Source organism: Lutra lutra, chromosome 6 (assembly GCF_902655055.1).
Source record: "Lutra lutra chromosome 6, mLutLut1.2, whole genome shotgun sequence".
Taxonomy (NCBI): Eukaryota; Metazoa; Chordata; class Mammalia; order Carnivora; family Mustelidae; genus Lutra; species Lutra lutra.
The window spans coordinates 121,373,092-121,393,109 of record NC_062283.1 but is presented as its reverse complement, the minus strand read 5'-3'; the positions used below and the strand labels follow the sequence as shown (position 1 = coordinate 121,393,109).

At 40.3% G+C, this 20,018-nt stretch overlaps 1 pseudogene; it reads right to left on the bottom strand.

The window, feature by feature from the left end:
• Window positions 1-6,657: 6,657 nt before the first annotated feature.
• Window positions 6,658-7,502, bottom strand: LOC125101663 (forkhead box protein H1-like; annotated as a pseudogene).
• Window positions 7,503-20,018: the final 12,516 nt, after the last annotated feature.

Sequence of the window (20,018 nt, the reverse complement as noted above, 5' to 3'; positions counted from 1 at the left end):
GCTCGTGGTCTATGAGTGCACACCCCAGACCCACCCTTTATGAACACGTAGTTCCTTGTATAAACATTTCCTGCCTTGTTGTTCCAGCCACAGCCAGAGTTGGGCCTGCAGTTGGTGCTAAGACCCATGTCAGCATCTGAGTGGCCTGGAAGATCTCTCCTTCCAAAGCTGTGCTCTAATCTAGATATGGACTGATTATGGAAATGGCATCTTTGCTCCTTGGGAGAGTGACTTTCAAATAAACAGAAAGATGGAGGCCAACAGTGTGGCTCTGGAGAAATGAAGACATACCTTGAATGGAGACAAGTGAAAGCCCTGAGCTAGAGAGAGAGGAGGAAAGGGAAACAGAGGCACACAAACGGTAAACTCCTGGAGCTGCCATTGAGCTTCTGGAACTGCAGTGGAACCAGGAGTGCTGTTCAGCTTTTTAGAGTCTTGTTTGGGGGAATTTTTCCTGCTTCCCTATTCACTTGGGTCTCCTTTCAGTAAAGGCCATTATACAAGGTAATCTGCATATTTTGTTCTTTGTTAATGAAAAGAGCCAGACAGAAGGGTCAACCCATGTAATCTGGAGATTAAATGACAGGATAGTTTATTATTCTTTTATAGAAATTAAAGATTCTAACAAAATGCTTACCAGGATGAATCATTATATATATATTTAAGTCTTTTTGTCATTAGTGATTGAAACAAAGCATCTAAAATTTCTTCTTGGAATAGTTATAAGTAACACCCATTGACAACTATGGAGGCTTATGTTTTTGTTAAGTCCAAACAGTATCTAAGAATTATACATAGAAACCTGGTAATGCTTTTGCTTCAATAATAACTCTGGGATTAAAAGTTGTGATGTTTTAAAATAGCACAATATCTCTTAATACAGTGGTTTAAATGTTAGAGAGCACTACAATCTCGAAAGTAAGGTCTTCTTTGATTTAGCTAGCATATATGGGGCTGATATCTTTGACTATAATCAGAGCAGGTGGGCTGCTTTTACCGTGTTATGTTCCAACAAGAGGAATACGAAATCTGGGACTTCTGAGCCCTCTTATTGTCTGTTCCTACTGTAAAATCAGAACATAGAGTTACAGTGAGGTAATGCTAACGAATCAAAGTACGTTCATTCTTCAGACCCTTGAAGAGCACTCCGCTAATGTGATCTCCTTTCTTTAGCATTTCAACCCGAATAGGTGATGACCCTTCTAATAACTCATAAAGCTTACAATATGGAACCTTACTAATGTATTCTAATGTAACTAGGTCACAAAAAAGAGGTTTGTTAAGTTTGCAGTGTCGACTTTTGCCTTTACTAGAATTTCTAGTTGTACCAGAAGTGCCTCACCCCTCACTGTGTCACCGTAATCCTACTCCAAATAAACAGGACTTTATTAAATAAAACTTCTAAGCATTATCACTCTGTAAAATATATGTGTTTGATGATTAAAAAAATCATGATGGTTAAGAGTAATAAAGTTTTACACATTAGTCATAGTCATGCCATATACTCTCATTTATTTATTTAAAGACTGTTCTATATATTCTTTTTAGGAAATTTTTTTTTATTTGAGAGAGAGTTAGAGCAAGAGAGATCACAGAAGGAGAGGAGGAGGCAGACACTCTCTTGAGCAGGGAGCCCGATGTGAGGCTCCATCCCAGGACCTGAGCCGAAGGCAGACGCTTAGCCGACTGAGCTACTCAGATGCTCCTATTACATATCTCTTCTTAAAGAGAGATAATTTGACAAATGAATTAAATAGTTCCATGTTTAATGCTGTTTTGTGGTTGTCATCCTTAAACGGTTTCCTTATTAGGAATAATTCTTTGTTTAGAGCTGCTTTAGGGATACTGCCTTCCTAAGGAAACATCCACAGACCAATGTCCTGGAGTGACCACACTTGCCCGTTCGTTGAGCTGCTTGTTGAAAACTGACATTTCAGAGTCACTGAAAGTGTCTCAGAGTCACTTCTGAAAAGGTGCTAACCCTCTGCCCTATATAAGATTGTCATATATATGTATGAAATCACCCAATGACCTCTTAATGTAGATTTACTATTTTGCATGAATAAGTATGGAGAGAAGGAAAGCAAAGCCCTTTGAACTGCAAGCTTATCACTTTATTCTCTTATCTGGGTACACAAGGCCACTCCTAAGCCAAGTTTCTGGAGCTGCTGCACCCGCAGAACACGGACTGGCCAAGGGCTCTCCAGAGATGCGCGGTTGCTTACTTTCCGTGTGGGATCCATGTTACACAGAGAACCGTCTGCCAGAACTAAACCGAGCCCGGGAAAGTTCCTGAAGGTGTGCGATGAGATCCCACCCGGTGGAGGGGATGGCATGGGAGATCCCCGAGGGGCCTCGGACGGAGCGGACCGGCTCGGTGGAGGCGGCACACTCGGCGGGGCTCCCGGCAGGCGAGTCTGAGTTGGCTTCGCTGCACACTCAGCCACCTCCCGTGGACGTTGCTGCAGGCACATCAGAATCTCTTAACGTGCTGAAGAAGAAAGGCGACGAGGACAGCAGGGAAGGAAAACCAGGGGGAAAACGTATAAAAAATTCACCACATAAATTAGCTGAACCTCTCGTCGCCCAAACTGACGATTTCATCTGAATGTGAATCCCCGGCTGCTGCTTCAAGTGCCTGGAGGAACTGCACCACGTCATCTACAAGGTAATTATTAAACGTGCATAGATGGCCACATAGGAACAAAAAAATTTGGAACGCTGTCTCCAGGAAAACATTAAAAGATCTGCATATGTCCATGAATTAGAGTTGGTTTTCTTCTAACAGCTGCTATTTTGGGAATCCTCGGAGGATGTTTAAAGAGCAAGTTTTGTATATTGAGGTGGCTGGTCCATTGTCGCGGACAGTTGAAACCAGAGTAGGCTACTGAGGGGAGCTAACGGTTTTGGCACTGGTTTTGGGTGTTAAGTATCAACTAACATGTTTATGCCCGCCCTTCAGATGTCCACATACAAAGACCCCTTTCTCTCCCTTCTGGCAAGAATCCAGGCCAATCTTGGAATGCTTAGTCCCCCGCCCATCATTAAGGGCACTGTGTTAATCGTGGGGCTTCATCTGAGAAGCACCCTGGAAAGGAATGCTCACTGACCCACAACATCCACATTTCCGCTGCTGTGGAAATTGCATGCACATGAACATGGGGTTCTGAAGCAGAACGAAGAAACAATCACGTTCAAGTTCACTTAAAACTACCTCTAGATTTAATATTTTAGCCAGGCTAATGGAGAGGTCATTGAATTGTTGCAACCAGTTAAAAAAAAATTTGTGTTCCAGTAGAGATATATTTTTTTTCTTTTCTTTTATTTTTTATAAACATATAATATATTTTTATCCCCAGGGGTACAGGTCTGTGAATCGCCAGGTTTACACACTTCACAGCACTCACCATAGCACATACCCTCCCCAATATCCATAACCCCACCCCCCCTCTCCCAACCCCTCTCCCCTCATCAACCCTCAGTTTGTTTTGTGAGATTAAGAGTCACTTATGGTTTGTCTCCCTCCCAATCCCATCTTGTTTCATTTACTCTTCTCCTACCCCCTTAACCCCCCATGTTGCAAGAGATGTATTTTTTATATGTATTTTTTATATATGTATATATATGTATTATATATATATATATATATATATATATATACACACACACATATAATCTTTCTCACCATTATTTCCATGAAGTTCACAGATACTGCATATTTTATTCAGTGAGCTGTAGACCAGTCTTAGGCTGCTAAGAAGATGTTTGCTTGATCTAAAATAATATCTTCAAATTGGGTTTGAGAAAGAGGGTGGTAAGTAGGTAGGCAGAAGAAACATTACATACTTCCTTTATAGCTCTAAGTCCAGGACTAGAACTGTGCTGGTGTAACTAATACAAAATAAAACAAAACACTATTTTCTTTTGTGAACTATTTGGCATTAAAATTATCTTACTATGCTGTAGGCTTTGCTGAGACTGAAGATTTTAATGAGTTGTATGTTTATGAATTTATTAATATAAAATCTGCTGTCAATGGAGAAGAGAAATTTGAATCATTTTCCTAGTAAACAATTTGCAAGGTATTTTTTTGGAAAATACAAAAGAAAGGAGTACAGAGTTTCTTTTGTGAATATTGCAAGTTGGGACCTTCAACTTGTTGTTTGGGGGGAGCAGTTAAACACAATCTCTCATCTAACTTTTTATGGATTTTTGTATCATTTAAGTGATTTCTTATTTACTCAGAATCATGACATATTTAGGTTACATATAGAGCAGTATCGTTTTTCTCAGATGCTTAATTGTTTTTATGATTCAAAACTCAGTCTTGACAACCACCATTCTGTTCTGTCTCTGAGTTTTATTTTCTTTTGCTTATTCATTTGTTCTGTTTTTTAGATTGCACACGTGGGTGAAATCATATGGCCTTTGTCTTTCTTTGTCTGACTCATTTCATTTAGTATAATATTCTCAAGTTTCATCCATGTTGTTGAAAATGGCAAGACTTTGTTTTTTTATGGCTGAGTAGTATTCCATTGTGTGTGTGTGTGTGTATGTATAAAAATAAACTTTATTCATTATAAATTATAATAATTGCAATAATTATAATACTACATTATAAAAGATATCTTACATATTACTATATATTACATCTTCTTTATCCATTCATCCATCACAGATGGTATCTGGACTTACTGTGCTAATCAATTACATTGTATGCAAATATAAAATCATTATGTGGTATTCCTGAAACTAATATGTTATATGTCAATTATATCTCATTAAAAAAATGAGTCTTGAGTCTCTAAAAAATTCTCCCCTACATGCCAACTACTTTACATATTTATGCTATTCAATTTGCATTCTTTCTTTCAAGATATTAGTGGAAGAAAAGAATAGTGAGAACTAGAATAATTTGTTTATTTCTTTAAAAAGCCCTCACATGTTAGTTTTATTTATTACTTCCCCAGTTACTTTGCCAGTGTGGTGTCTTTTTCAACAAAGCACAGGCATAATTCTTTACCCTTCAGGCTGGAATTGTGGTTTTAAAAATCCTTAGCGACAAGGCTTGAGCTCCTTGCTGGGTGGGACATCTGTCCTGCTTAGTACTGTATGACTGACACATAGCTGGCACCCAGTAAATAATTTTTGAATAAATGATTGGATAAAGACCTATAGACCTTCGTGATTTATGTGAGTGTGGGAGGAAACATCAGGCCCTGCGTCTGGTCACGTGTGTGACTGCAGACACCACAGCACTGCACAGGCCTACAGCTTGGATAAGGCTCACTTAGGTTTCATGACAACAGGCTACAGCTGTTGGGTCCTTTGGGACCACGCCGCTGTAGCCCTTTGTGCCATTGTTGGGAGTAGTCAAATTCACCAAGCCTCATGTCCCTGTTCTCACTGTGGAAGATAAATGATTTCTACTGGACAGAATGCGAGAGCAGGGGGCGGGAAGGAGGACAGATGTTTGCATTGTTTTCAGTATCTTCTTCCCGGTTCACCTCTGTGTCCCCTCTCTGATCCAACCCCCATGGACTTCAAGGTGACACCCCACCGCTCTTTGGTATTTCTCTCCATTCTACCTTAGTCACTATTCACTATTCAGTCCTCTGGTCTTTCCATAGTCTTGTTACTCCTTTGGCATTACTTTCGATTTTTTGCTTCAATTCTGATATTTCAACATCCCGTTTTCTGACCTCATGTAATCCATCATTTTTTCCTTCCTCACTCGCTGCATTTCTTCTGCAGCCAGATAAGAACTCCAGTTCCTTGAACTCCTTACATTCTGACTTCTCTCTTTTTTTCCCTACTTAACTTTGTACTTTATCCCTTTAATTATTCTCTTGCCTACAACCCTTATCCCCTTGCCCCACGCCCCCGCATACTTGCAGAACCCAGTCCCGGCTCAATCTAGCTCTTTGCCTCCTCCAATCCTATCCCAGGCTGCCATGCACTACTAGAAGAAGACCATTTGACAAACCAGAAATTTAGCCATCAACCTTGACCGCTCTTTTCCCACTCTCCCCTCCCTCCCAAACTCTTCCCTAAATAACTCTGAAATTTGTCCTATTCTCATTTTGCTCACTGCCCTGCCCTTAGATCAGGCATCTGTTACTTTTCACCCACATAGCTGTGGAAGTTAACTGGTCTTGCTATGGCACTCTTGTCTTCTTGCTAGCCAGGCTCCACACAGCAGCTAGAACATTCTTTACACATTTCAAATATGATCAAGAAACTTCTAATACCGTTTAATGGCTCCTTGGTTAAAGGTAGAATCCGAAGTTTTAGAGATGAGTGTCTCTGTGTGACCTGGCTCCAGTCCATAGCTCTGATTTTCCCTCCTGCCCTTGTCTCTCTTTCCTCCAACTTCAGAAGTGCCTTTCTTAAAGCCAGGGAGGGGAAGTGACACATGGTGATGGACAGATGGAAAGCAGGGTAAATGGACAGGAAAGGCCATAGACAGTGGGATCAGGAAGGGGCTACTCCAAGAGAGGCCCCAGTCTTTCCAGTCTTGCCTCTGTGAGTGGGAGAAGCATGACTGACTCTCAGGGCCAGGACGGTACCTGGAGGGCCACGGCCCTTTATGGGGTAGACCAGTAACACCATGGATTCTCAGCACTGCTGGCACCTGGACTTCCAAGGCTGCTGTGGCTACAAACACTTCTTGGTCCTCTTGGCATTGGTTCCCCAATAAGATAGTAGTGGTGGGAAGGGGTAGACTCGGAAAGCAGCACCTGCCCTGGGAGCTTCCCAGGCTGTGGCAGAGAGTAGCCCGCCTGGGGTGGAGGCATCTGGGTCTGAGGAGGGGCTGACCCACACATCAGAGAGGCTCTTATTGAAATAAGGCATCTAGATCCCAGAGCAGGCCTGGGAAGGGGGGTCATGGGTTTCAGAAGTCACCCCCAAGTATGCTGGGCTGGTTGAAGGTGGACACTGGGGATAGGATATGGGTGGTGGTGGAGCCAAGGGCATTACCACATTGGGATGGTAGACGGGCAGTAGGAGGTGGACAGCTGCCCCTGAGGTAAGGCCCTGTGATTCACACTGGACAGTCCCCCAGGGTCTTGGGTACCCTATGGGAAGTAGAGGGGGCAGGCTTTGTGTTCAGGGGAGAGGGGTGAGGGCCTACTGCTTCCCCCCGGGGAAGGCTCCCCCTCTGCTCTCCTAGGAGGGACAGAAGGGCCACAAAGTCCTCTCAGAGGGCAGGGGTGGAGCAGGAACCAAGTCCTCCCCACCATGCCCAGACCCTGCCCAGCCTGGGCTGTTCCTGGTGCCCCCATCCTAAGGTTCCCTAGCAGAAAATTTATTCTGAGGCCCTCACTGGGCAGAGGCTGGGGACTGGGTCACGGCTGGGAACTGGGATGCTAGTAGGGCCAGCCGTGCATCACGCAAGGGCCCAGGTCCTTGGCGAAGGCTCCCCGCACATCCCTCCCCCACCAGTCCTGGCACAGGGCCGTGTTCTGCAGCCGCAGCACGTAGCCCACGATTGGGCTCATGGCGACCGCCCCCCACAAGTTGCCGGTGGCCAGGGCTTCGCAGGCTTTTTAGGCACCTTGTGGCCACCATCAGAAGTAGAGGTTGGAGGAGAGATTGCAGCAGGTGGAATCCTTCCAACCCTCATGGTCGCCCCTGAAGATGGGGACCGGGGCTGGACCCCACAGATGATCTGGGCCAGTTTTAGCCTGCCTGGGGGTCTTCGCATGCCACAGGTATCTCCTCCCTCTTCTCCGAGGCTGGGAAGAGGACCCCGACTGACCTGGAATCCCCAGGCCTGGGTCGCTGCCCCACCCCACGAGGGGCTGAGAAACACCGTGCACAGGGGCGTCCCAGGCAGAGGGCAGGGCGCAAGGCCATGGAAAAGGATGGTGGAGAACCGTGGGGCCAGAGGGCTGGGGGCTTGAGGATGCTTCCAGTCCTTTGCGGTTCGGCACATGCGCCATGCACTCTCTTTCCTTTGGGAATTGTCTCTTTCATCCTCCTCCTTACCCTCTCACCTCCAGCTTTATTTCTCGCGGTGACCTCCTACTCATCTCGCCAGTTTTTGTTTTCTGCTTCAAGGGATTCTTCTCTGAAATTCCCTCTCCCTCCAAAAATATCTGACTTGTGCACACTATAGCTCCTCTAGGCTAGTACTTAGAATACTGTATTTTAATTGCTTATTCATCTATATCTCCCACTATTTCATGAAATCCATGGGGGCATAGGGCTCTATCTGCCTCGTTCATTGTTGTGTTCGCAGTGCTTAGGACAATGCTTAGAATACACTAAGTGTTAATCAGTATTTGTAGCAGAGAGTGTAGAGTGATGGTAAGGTAAACGAAGAAGAACCAAACTGTCTGGGTTCAAATTCTGAGGCTGCCAATTATTTGCTGTATAATCTTGGATAAGTTAGTCAACTCTCTCTATTCAGCTTTCTTATCTGTAAGACCGAGATTGTAATACTGCTCACCTGATGTGGGTGTTGTGAGCACTGAATCGATACACAGAAAGTATTCAGAACAACATCTGGCACAGTAAACACCCAACTGACTCCTTCTTTGTCAACGTCCTGGATGTGGCCATCAAAAATAATAGGAGTCTTATCCACCTGACTGTCACCTAGCCATCTGTATCTAGAGATGTATCTTTAGCTGAAAATGGTCATGTCTTTACACACTTTTATGAATCAGTTGTGCATGTTAAATTGAAACTGAGACTCAATTAGTTGAACACATTCCCCATTTGAATAATAGAAACATCAGGGGTGCCTGGGTGTCTCAGTCAGTTAAGGGTCTGCCTTCCACTCAGGTCATGGTCCCAGGGTCCTGAGATCAAGTCCCGCATGGGGCTGTTTGCTCAGAGGGAGCCTACTTCTTCCTCTGCCGCCAGCTCCCCCTGCTTGTGCTCTCTCTTTGTGTCAAATAAATAAAGGAAATCTTAAAAAAAAAAAGTTGAATAGTAAAAACATCTACCTGGAGTTTGTGACTTGGAGAGCACACCTGTGTGACCTTCTATACATTGACCTGTGTTGGTTCATCTTTTTTTCCAGTCTTTTCTTATAGCGATCTCACTCAGCACTGCCAGCAGTGAATTCAGCTATCACACTGGCCATGTCTGCCTTTATATCCATCTCTAACACCTGGCATTATCAGGTTTACTGAATTTTCAAATTAGAGCTTTCCTTAATTTTTAGAGGCTTGAAATGGCCCTTCATCCACACAGTGTGACCTGAGGCGGAGGCAGTCACACCCTTTTTTTTTTTTTTTAAGATTTTATTTATTTATTTGACAGAGATCACAAATAGGCAGAGAGGCAGGCAGAAAGACGGGGGAAGCAGTCTCCCTGCTGAGCAGAGAGCCCCATGCGGGGCTCGATCCCAGGACCCGGAAGGCAGAGGCTTTAACCCACTGAGCCACCCAGGTGCCCGCAACTATCTTTTTTAAGTAGGAAAACTGAAGCTTAGAAAGGCCTAGTTGTTTGTCTGGAGACACGTATCAGTTGATACTAAAACCAGGATACAGAACCAGCATTCTGTGGCTCTCAGTTGAATTCACAATAACACATTACAATATATTACTAGGAAAAAAACCTCAAGTGTGAGAACATGAAATACAGTATTCTTTTTAAAACTATAACCGTGAAATTATGCTACATTGGTCCAATTTTATCACAACAGTGAAAAAAGTAGATAAACAGAGGTCCTTCAGTGTGGGTGTGTATGTCTGTACATACACGCATGTCTCCCTCTTCCTCTCCCCCTCTGTCCCTCCCCTATCTATCTATAGATCTTTATACTATATCACCTATGCAAATAAAATGAAGCATTGGAGAAGACATTAGGTAACAGTCACTAATTCTTCTAGTTGCTTTGGGGCCAGACTTTTGTTCAATTTTTACTTTATCTTTTCGGAGAGTGAGATGAAAATCTTTCATCTCTGTCCTCGATGGCCTGCAGTCCCAAATCCTAGGGTCCTCTACGTGAGTGGTGCTCATTTCCTTCTTGCCTTTTACCCTGTCAGTCTTCTGCTGTGATGCGTCATCCTCCATCCCAGAGAACGCCACTTCCTAACTGCTTTCTCATTAGTGTTTGGCCATCTAGCTTCTGGTCTTTTCAATGGACCTACAAGTAACAAAAGTCACTGTGGTCTTCTGACATTTTCTTAGCTGTGATTCACCTTGAAATTTCTTTCTAGGTGATGCTGTCCATCAACTCTACACTGTTGAAACATACCCTGCTGTGATGGCAAGGAGCTTGAGCTTATCCATGTCATGTTATCCTGGTTCTCTCCTGCCTTGCCCTTCTCAGCTTCCTCCATTGGCTCTACTTCCTTCTTGCATGTTCTACAAAGGACTTGCTGAATTGAAGCCTCTTTATCTTCTCTAATTTCTGCCGCTGGGGCATTCTGTTCTCCTCCACAGTTTGTGCTGAGCTCCATGAAAGGAGGAACTCTCTCTTTGTCATTTTTATATAACTACTCCTCATACACGGTACAAGCCCTGGGTCCTGGTAGGTGTTCGAAGAGGTCTGTTGCCTTAAACTTAAGCTGTGCAGATTATTCCAGAATTTGAATCAATAACTGACTGTCTCAACCTCTAGTTCTGATAACATTACCTACTTTCTGGGTATTTCTAATAATAGTAAAAATAGCTACTGCTATTAAGCCCCCTTTGTGTGTTAGTCAGTCTGCTAGGGGATAACAACACTTTCCTTGTACTCTGTGCAACCCTCCCAGGTACACATTGTCATCAGTACTTAATGTGGGACAGAATCAACATCCACTTGGATATCTGGTAAGCATCTCAGACTTTTGGCCAATAAAGAACCCTTGCTCCGGATCAGCTTGGATCCAGTTTTCCCCATTTCAGGAAGCAGCCCTCTATTCATGGTTATTCTCCACTCAATGCTTTGCTTTCCAATATCCAACCCATTAACATGTCTAGTTGACTACAAAAAATATTTCTAATCAGTCCGATTTTCTTCATTTCCCAGTTTGGGCCATCATCGTCTTTTCCAGACCAGTGCAAGAGACTCCTAACTGGGCTTTCCTTCGATTCCCCTGCGCACCGTTCTCCACACAGCAGCCTGTGGTCCTTTAATCAGATCATGTTACAGGAGTCATTACGTCCTGCTGTGGCTGCAAAAACTATTTACTGGTTTGATTTGATGGTATTGGCAGTGTGGCTGCACTCATGCTCTACTTTAAGGCAGATGTTTGAAAATTGAAGTCAGCTGAAAATCTAAACTGAGGATTGGTTCACCTAGGAAGGGATTCACATCTATATACATAAGCAAACATAAGAAATGGTTATTTTATTAGAAAATGCTATACTTTATAGAAGCATAGTATTTCTTTAAATAACAGGTACTTAAATTATTAGCTCATTAGCATAATTTATTTATAAAACACTTTGAAGAAATATATTGAATACATAATGCAAGGGACATTTGCACCCACATATGGATAATGTATGCTTCCTAAATTTTATTATCTTATTGAAACAAGTACAAAATGATACCTCTTATAATATTTGTATTGCCTATAATTTTGGTTTTCATTGAAATCTAAGTGGGGGAAGAAGAAACAACTGAAGACAGAAGTAAGATCGCCAATGGAACTGCATTCATGGTTCATGGTTCTGACTTCTCAGCTACTATTATGCATTTGGGATCAAGTTAGCTGGTGCTGGATGTGAGACTCATCGGTGTCACCTGCTCTGGTTGTTTCTGGACTCAGGTGTTCTTGTCCAGAAGGCAAATGCTTGGATACTAAATATAACTCCTACTTTTTTTCTTTTTTCTTTTTTCCACATCCAGCATGGAACCCAATGTGGGTCTTGACCTCAGGACTCTGAGGTCAAGACCTGCACTGAGATCAAGAGACAGATGCACAACCCACCGAGCCACCTAGGCTCCCCGAGTCCTGCTTATCTGATACAGTGTTACAGTATGGAAAAATTTCTCATTCACATAGATTCATGTTCCTGTTTTTGAACAAGTATTTCTTTAAAAAGTCATTTTTTATTAGAAAAATGTGACTTTTGATGATTATCAGTGATTTTTCCGTAATGCAAACATTCATCTCTCTTTTAATTTGTGGAGACAACTTGCAAGCTGAAAATTGTTGTGAGTGTCTGCTTCCCAGACAGCAGTTTTCACTAAAAAATACTTACCTATTTGTTAAATGATCTGAACTTGTTCTAATGGAAAAACAAGGGTGGAAAACGTCAAAACTTTTTCTACATAAAAATGTTTTTTGAGAGGTTTTTCTTTATGTTCTTGGGTTTTTCCTGAAGTTTATGAGTTTAAGAAATTATTGACTTTGATGGAGAATTTGTTGCCTAGAAGATCTTCCTGTTGTTTATTTACAAATAATGTAGTTACTATTCAGCTACAAAAAATGATCAAATTAATGGAGGGGAAAATGAAATATGAGGCAATTTTAATCCAAATCTCCATCAAGAATAAGATTACGTTTTGGAAATTTAAGGTGGTCAGATTTAAAATTTTTCTCATTTATTCCCCTTTTGCTTTCCTTTCTTCCCTCTTTTGTGAACTTTTCTTCCTCCTGTCAGCTCTTATAGTCAAGGGTTACATCCTGGGCAATCTCTTCTTCCCTCTCTGCATGAAATTTAGCATCACTGCTAGGTTCACTAACTTCCTGGGCTTCAACTGTGGCCATGACAATGACAAGCAAATTTATATCTTCATGCTTTACCTCTTCTCAACACCTGAGCTGTTTTTCTTGGAATAACTTAAACTCAAAATATCCCAAAGTGAACTTACTAACATCCAAATCAAACTTCCTTTTCTCACATTTTCGTGTTGGTTAATGCTTGACCAAGGGATTCACCACCTTCCCTCTTGCTCAGGATAGGAACTGTGTCATTCCCCACTCTGATCTCCATCTCACTCTCTACCTTGTGTTCCCAGGGTCACCAAATCCTGTTAATGCTGCCTTCAAATATCTTTTTGTTCTTTCTTCCTGTGCAGACCTATCATAATGACTAAAATCCTCACCATCTCTTGCTGTGGTTTTGCGACAAAATCTTTTTTTTTTTTTTAAAGATTTTATTTATTATTTATTTTGACAGAGAGAGATCACAAGTAGACAGAGAGGCAGGCAGGCGGAGAGAGAGAGAGAGAGAGAGAGAGAGGGAAGCAGGCTCCCTGTCGAGCAGAGAGCCCGATGCGGGACTTGATCCCAGGACCCTGAGATCATGACCTGAGCCGAAGGCAGCGGCTTAACCCACTGAGCCACCCAGGCGCCCCTTGCGACAAAATCTTAATGGGTCTGCCTGCCTCCGGTTTTCTTGGTATCCAACTCATTCTTTAGGCTGACACTATGGTAACATTTCCATAATCAAATTCTGATTGTGTTATTTCTCTGCTTTGAACCTCTGATGATCATACTCTATCAAGTTCCAACTCTATTGTTGGGCATACTAAGTTCTTCACAACTTGTCCTTCCATGCTCATGGGATGCTATGTGATGGTTAGGACCTGTGCTATAACATAATGATTAGAGATAATAATTCTGTATTATTGCTATTACTTTTTGAAATTGAGGTCAAATTGATATATAACATTATATTTGTTTTAGATGTACAACCTAATAATTTGATACTTGCACATACTACGAAGTGATCGCTCCAATAAATTTAGTTACCATCCAACACTATACAATTTTACCCCTTTTACTCTTTTTACCTACCCCCAAGTCCCTTCCCCTCTGATAACCACCAATCTCTTCTCAGTATCTATGAGTTTTCTTTTGTTTGTTCCTGTGTCTTTTATTTTAGATTTCACATATAAGTAAAATCTTAAGGTATTTGTCTTTGTCTGACTTATTTCCCTTGGCATTATACTGTAAGAGTCATCCATGTGGCTGCAAATGGCAAGATTCGCTTCTTTTTTTAATTGCTGACCAGTATTTCATTGCATATATACTACATTTTCTTTATTGATTCATCCACTGATGGACACGTAGGTTAATTCCACATCTTGGCTACTATAAATAATGTTTCCATGAACACACTGGTGGTTTGAATTAGAGTTTTTGCTTTCTTCAGATAAATACCCAGAAGTGATATAGCTGGATCATATGGTGGATCTGCTTATAATCTTTGGAGGAAACTCCACAACGTTTTCTATAGTGGCAGACCTATTTACATCCCCACCAACAGTGTACTAGGGTCCCCTTTTCTCCACATCTTCTCCAACACTTGTTATTGCTTGTCTTTTTGATAATACCTATTCTGACAGGTTTGCATGATATCTCACTGTGGTTTTGATTTGCATTTCCCTGATAATTAATGATGCTGAACACCTTTTCATTGTTTGTTGGCTACCTGTACGTCTTTTGGAAAAATGTCTGTTTAGACCCTCCGCCATTTTTTGTTTCTTTTTTTCAGATTGGGTTTTTCCATTTTTTGCTATTGAGTTGTTTAAGGTCTTTACATACTTTGGATATTAACCCTTTAATGGATATCTGATTTGCAAATACTTTATCCATTCAGTAGGTTGCCTTTTCATTTTGTTGATGGTTTTGTTTGCTGTGTAGAAGTTTTTGTTTGATGTTATTCCCCACTCCACCTTTTTTTTTTGCTTTTGTTGCCTTTGGTTTTGCAGTCAGATCCAAAAATTCAACATCAAAACTGATATCAAAAAATTTATTGCCTATATTTTCTTACAGGCATTTTATAATTTCATGTCTTACATTCAAGTCTTCAATTCATTTTGAGTTAATTTTTGGGTATGGTATAATATAGTGGTCTAATTTCATTCTTTTGCATGAAGCCATCTGGTTTTTCCAGCACCATTTATTGAAGCAAGTGTCCTTTTCCATTGTATATTCTTGGCTCCTTTGTCATTAATGAATTGATAGGTTTATTTCTGGACCCCTTATTCTGTTCCATTGATTTATTTATCCATTTTTAATGCAATACCATACTGTTTTGATTACTAAAACTTTGTAGTATAGTTTGAGATCAGGGAGCGTGAGATCTCCAGCTTTGTTCTTCTTCCTTAAGATTACTTTGGCTATTCAGAATTTTTTGTGGTTCATACAAATTTTAGAGTTATTGTTCTAGTTCTCTGAAAAATGCCATTGGAACCTTGATAGAATTGCATTGCATCTGTATATTGCTTTGGGTAGTCTGGAAATTTTAACAATATTAGTTTTTTTCAGTTCCTGAGAACAAAATGTTTCTTTTTATTTGTGTCTTCTTTAATTTCTTTCATTAATGTCTCAGTTTTCTGCATGTTGATCTTTCACCTCATTTGTTAAATTTATTCCAAGATATTTTATTCTTTTTGATGCAATTGTGAATGAGGTTGTTTTCTTAATTTCTCTTTCCGATAGTTTGTTATTAGTGTTTGGAAACACAAAGGATCTATGTGTATTGATTTTGTATCTTGCAGCTTTACTGAATTTATTTGTAAGTGCCAAAGGATTTTTAGGAAATCCTTAGGGTTTTTTATCATGGCATCTGCAAATAGTGACAGTTTTATTATTTCCTTTCAAGTTTGGATGACTTTTATTTCTTTTTTCTTGACTACTTGACAGGGCTAGAACTTCCAGTACTATGCTGAATAAAAGTGGCAAGAGTGGGCATCCATGTTTTGTTGCTGATCTCTTGTTCCATTGAATATGATGTTAGCTGTGAGCTTGTCATATGTGGCCTTTATTTGTTGTTGATTATGTTCTTCTGTACTCAAGTGTTGACTGTTTTTATCATGCATCGCTGCTGAATTTTGTCAAGTGCTTTTTAGGCATCTTTTTTTTTTTTTTTTCTAAAGATTTTATTTATTTATTTGACAGACGGAGATCACAAGTAGGCAGAGAAGCAGGTAGAGAGAGAGGAGGAAGCAGTCTCCCTGCTGAGCAGGGAGCCTGATGCGGGCCTCAGATCCCAGGACCCTGAGATCATGACCTGAGCCGAAGGCAGAGGCTTAACCCACTGAGCCATCCAGGCACCCGAGATGATCATATAATTTTTAACTTTAATTTTGTCAATGTGGTGTATCACAAAAATTAATTTGCAGATATTGAACAATCCTTGTATCCCTGGCATAAATCCCTCTTGATCATGCTGTATGGTCCTTTAATGTATTGTTGAATAATTAGTTTCTTAACATTTTTGCTTTATGTTCATTAGGGATATTGACCTGTAATTCCCTTCCTTCCCCCCTTCATCCTTCCTTCTTCCCTTCCTCCTTCCTTCCCTCCCTCCCTCTTTTTTCCTCTCTCCCTTTCTTTCTTTTCCTTCCTTCCTAAATGCTGACCTTGTAAAAATGAATTCGGAAGCATTCCCTCCTCTTCAGTTTTTTAGAAGAGTTTGAGGAGGACAGCTATTACATCTTTGAATGTTTGGTAGAATTACCCAGTGAAGCTGTCTGGTCCTAGACTACTGTTTATTAGTAGGTTTTTGATTACTCATCAGTCTTCTTAAATTGGTCTATTCAGATTTTCTTTTTGATTTTCTCATGATTCAGTCTTAGAAGATTGTGTGTTTCTAGGAATTTATTTCTTCTATGTTGTCCAGCTTGTTGGTGTATAATTGTTCACAGTAGTTTCTTATGATCCTTTGTATTTTTGTGGTAAAAGTTGTAATTTCTTTTCTTTCTTTCCTAGTTTTACTTATTTGAGGCTTCTCTCTCTCTCTCTCTCTTTTTTTTTTTTAAGGATTTTATTTATTTATTTGACAGAGAGAAATCACAAGCAGGCAGAGAGGCAGGCAGAGAGAGAGGAGGAAGCAGGCTCCCTGCTGAGCAGAGAGCCCGATGCGGGGCTCGAACCCAGGACCTGGGATCATGACCTGAGCCGAAGGCAGCGGCTTAACCCACTGAGCCACCCAGGCGCCCCTCTCTCTCTCTTTTTTTTTTTTCTTGGTGAGTCTAGCTATAGGTTTGTCAATTTTGTTTATCCTTCTGAAGAACCAGATCTTCATTTCATTGATCTTTTCTATTACATTTTTAGTCTCTTTTTCATTCATTTCTACTTTGATCTTTGTTATTTCCTTCCTTCTGCAAAATTTGGGCTTCATTTGTTCTTCTTTTCCTAGTTCTTTAGGTTGTGAAGTTAAAATTGTTTACTTGAAAATTTTCTTGTTTTTTGAGAAAGGACTGTATCACTATGAACTTCCCTCTTACAACTGCTTTTGCTGCATCCCAAAGATTTTGGACTGTTGTATTTCTATTTTCATTTGTCTCAAAGTATTTTTCGATTTACCATTTGATTTCTTCATTGACCCACCTTTTGTTTAGTAGCATGTTGTTTTATCTCCTCCTAACTGTGTTTTTTCCAAGTTTCTTATGATTGATTTCTAGTTCCATACCATTATGTTTGGAAAACCTGCTTGAAAACGATTTCAATCCTCTTAAATTCATTGAGACTTATTTTGTGATCTAATATGTGATAGATCCTGGAGAATGCTGCATGTGCACTTGAGAAGAATGTATATTCTGCTGCTTTTGGATGGAATGTTCTATATATATCTATTAAGTCCATCTGGTCTAAGGTGTCATTGAAGGCTGATGTTTCCTTGTTTTTTTGTCTGGATGATCTATCCAATGATGTAAGTGGGTGCTAGAGTCCCCTACTATTATTGTATTTCTCTCTATACCTCCCTTTAGTTCTGTTAATATTTGTTTTATACATTTATGTGCTAACAATTTTGTATTAAGAACTTCGAAATTGCTACAGACTAGCTCTTACTTTTTCTCCCTGTGAAAAAAGAACTGATAAATATGTGATGTGATAGAAGTGTTAGCCGATACTATGGTGGAAATCACATTGTAATACATAAATGTATGAAATCAACACATTTTCCTTTAATTTGCACAATGTAACATATCCATTATATATTAATAATAATAAAGGAATGCTGAAATCTGGCTATCTGGGTTTGTTTGTTAGTTTTGCCCAAATGAAAACCTTGAGCATATTATTTAACTTACCTAAATCTCAATTTTCTCATCTGTAAAATTTGGGTTATTTTGAAAGGTGTTTTGAGGACTAAATGTTTTAATGCATGGTAAGTGCTTTGAAGAGTTAATGTTGGCTAAATAATGTTAAATAAATAAAAAATCCTCCTTCTGTATGCATATGGAATTTCACTGTTTCCCAAACAGGCCACATATTGTCTTGCCTTTGGAAATTTGCATGCGGGGTTGTTCCATTCAAGAAGTAACTTAAATGTCCTTTCTTTGGTGAAATTTTCTTTGAGACAGGCTAAATGCATGACTCCTTTCTCTATGTTCCAGTGGGGCCTCATAAAAACCTTTATTACAGCCCCTGTTGAATTGTTTTGCAATTGTTTATGTATGTGTGTCCTCAGATAGACTGTTGGAGTAGATGATCTTATTCATCTTTTTATTTCCCTCAGTGCCTATCACATAAAAAGTATTCAATAAACATTTGTTAAAAGAATGGATTAATTGTGGCACTCTCTTTTCTTGGACTCATGTTGTTTCAGTACCATAAAAGATTTTTTTTTTTCTAAAAGACAATAGTATTCCAAAGGGAGAGTTAATAATTTTGTGACTTGAAAAAAATCCACACTTTGTTTAGGATGAACGTTTTTCTTCTCTGGGAACTTTATCCTGCTGATGTGAGCAAAATGAATACAGTCTTACCCTGATTAAAATTAGCTTAGATTAGGCTTTATTTGATTTTTATTTGGAAAATAGGAAATATCTAGACAAAAAATGTTAAAGGAGAATTCGTTCTCTTCTTTTGCATAATTCTCTTGAGGCACTATTACCTTTATACTCAAACCTTGTTGATTACCAGGAAAGTTGTTCAGCACCACAGTTAGATATTGTGAGAATTTTTGAGTTTAATCTTGCAAATATTAGCAGTTTTGCTGACCTGGAACAAAATGTCAAAGTAGGTAAAGTCTGGAGTTTGAAGCCTTCACTCCCATTTCCTAGCTCCTCCAGTCTCTGGAAATTTAGTGACTATTGCATTCAACCGAAGAACGTCCATTGGATCTCAGTTCTTCTGGTCCAATCTCAGACAAACAGTCTGCACTCTAACATCTAGAATGCAAAGCTTTGACCCAGGGGAGAGACTTCAGTGCCGGCAATAACACAGCCTTTACCAGGATCCTGTAAGAGATATTTTGTTAATGAAGAGCTGATCCAAATCACTCTGTTGTGGGTAAAGGAGTCCTTGAGTGTCAGTGCTCTCAACTACCATTGGAAACCAGAATGAAAAAGCAATTATTCCTTCATTCACTGTGTTGTTGTAAATGAGTCACAGACTATGAGGTCAGGAAGACTTGACTTTCTCCTAAAAAGTCTGGTTACGGTTGTCATTGCATGACTTCTTTCCCAGTTTCAGCTTAAAGCAAGAATGTAAAATGGGAATATGGGAAAGATTCCCAGCTGTAAAATGAGGATGACACCACTATGTAGGAAGCATTTTGGTAAAGGTTAAATGAGATATCAGTCAACTACTTAGAAATGGGCCTGGCACAAAGTAGTATGTCATCAGTAAAATATATAACTACTAGTATTTTCACCCATTCAAGCTTTAATTGATGGCTAACTTCATCCTAGCTATTGTGTTAATAACTGGGGCTTCAAGTAATCTCATATTTTTATTGTAGCCTAAACTTTAGTGTTTATATATACTCAAACCCCTTAGACACTTCCCCAAATAGTTTTCCACTTTATGCTTAGAATCAGTCTCCCTTGGAAAGAGATGAAAGGTTGAGAATGGAAAAGGACAAGACTGTTATTAAGGTACAGAATTGATAACCTGTCCCAGAATGCAGCGTGCCACCATGAGAACCTGCCAAAGTTAATCAGGGAGTATTAACAGCTTAATGAAACCCCTTATACTTAAGGGTACAGGAGAAGAAGAGATAGGGGATTTAAAGGAGGCCATTTGGTAGCCAAATGTAAAAAGCCCATAGTATTTAGTTTGTATTATCAGTTCCAAAATAGTGTGAGTTGTGTCTAGGTTCCATGAGGGCCTCCTTTTCTCTTGGAGTAGCTTACCTGAATCACTTTCTTAAAAAGTAGT